Raw genomic sequence first — 1,639 nt, forward strand, 5'->3', positions numbered from 1 at the left:
GACTTCCATATCTTGGACGATTTTGCTAAAAAGGGCACACGCCAAAGCTTTTTGGGATTTAGGGGGGGTGTCCTTATTAGTGAAACCGCTACAGTGAAATCCCGGAATCGTATCGCGAAGACGAGTCATAGCACATAGGTAATCCGAGTCCATACCACATACGTCACTATCACGAAAGATGTGGTCTTGTAATGCCTAAGATTGGGCCCTCAAGGCTACAAATGCGTAGGAGGAAACCTCGTATGCTGAGTACAAACCCAAACCACCGAAACAAATAGGTAAGGAAGCCAGGCGCCACAGAATGTCTCCAAAGAAGGGGCCTCCACATACCACCATATCCTCAATAGACCTGCACAATCCTTTGTCAAAGAACAAAGTTGCCTCTTTTATGTGTACCGATTGACATGTCCTTAAACCAAAGAAAAATTTTGCAATGCCCATAAATGATCGAAGGAAAAGGAGTTCACTCTACGGGTCATATAGTTGTGGAAGAAGGCCCATCAAATTAACATCATTGACCGCTCTCTTCATGGCCAGCCCACAAATAAACCATGCGTCTCTGCTAACAGCCCTCCCCCCCCCCCCCTAGGAGCTTCACCCCCAAAGAAGGTCTCCCTATATCCGTTGGGAATAATAATGTATTTTTAATTATTCACTTAAGAAATTGATTTGTTTCCTTTTTCCTCATTCAGCATTGCGCTTCCTCTTTAGGCATTGCAATTTTCAGCGATGTTTTCCAAATGATCCCAATGTAACCTTCACACGTATAATTGGAACCCTTGAATAGATTCTGCAATAAGAATGTTCCTATATAATTTTATAAAATAAAAGAAATGAAGAATGCACATGTTTATAATAAGATGCACCAATTAACAACTGGGTTGGGAAACTGGGGAAGGTGCACCAGATTGAGCAGTGAAAGATGTGGAAAATTGTACTATTTTGAAGATTTGGAGCCGCTCAAAGATGACTGCATAAATAACAACTAAGAAAGTAAATATAACATCTACTGTATTATCTTTAATACTAGCTTATTATTTGAAAATAAGAGCAAGATTAAGCACCAAGTCAAAACATAAGTTAACAATGACTTAATTAAAGGAAAACATTTGCTTAACCAATCGTATAAGTTTTTTGTTACATAATGTAGTCTGTCCAAAGTACTTATCACTGTCTTGAAAATACCCCTGTCATACTAGACTGTATGTCATCTATCATCTATCATTTCTATCAATCCATACTTTTCGGTTTCGATTAAATTGGTTTCGAGTCGGCCTGGTTTCAGAACCAACCAAATTGCTACTTGAGAATCACTGAATCGGAACCCATATAATTTGTTTTAGAATGAGTTGTTTATATATTTCCTTTAATAAATTATTATATATGTTTCTAATTCCATCGTAACTTTCTAAATATTGAACTATAATACGTGAATGATTCTTGTTATAAAAGATAGAATCTCTACTTAGTTCTCACTCAAGTCTAGGGTGGGAATCGATTCGGGTTTTTTGTTTTTGGTTTTTTAGTTTCCTCAAATCGGTTTCTTGGTTTGAAAATTTTTGTGGTCCAATTCGAAAACCAAACCAAATCGAATTCAAATTCTCTAGAACAAACCGAAAACCGAATTCTAATTCGTTTG

The 1,639-nt window shown here is 37.3% G+C and overlaps 1 non-coding gene across 1 annotated transcript; it reads left to right on the plus strand.

Moving 5' to 3' along the window:
* Nucleotides 1–874: 874 nt before the first annotated feature.
* LOC145013691 (small nucleolar RNA snoR35) lies at nt 875–947 on the plus strand. The gene has a single exon (XR_013665238.1). It is a non-coding gene; the product is annotated as a small nucleolar RNA snoR35 (small nucleolar RNA).
* Nucleotides 948–1,639: the final 692 nt, after the last annotated feature.

The sequence above is a fragment of the Lactuca saligna genome, chromosome 8 (genome assembly GCF_052625555.1).
Source record: "Lactuca saligna cultivar CGN05327 chromosome 8, ASM5262555v1, whole genome shotgun sequence".
Classification (NCBI taxonomy): Eukaryota; Viridiplantae; Streptophyta; class Magnoliopsida; order Asterales; family Asteraceae; genus Lactuca; species Lactuca saligna.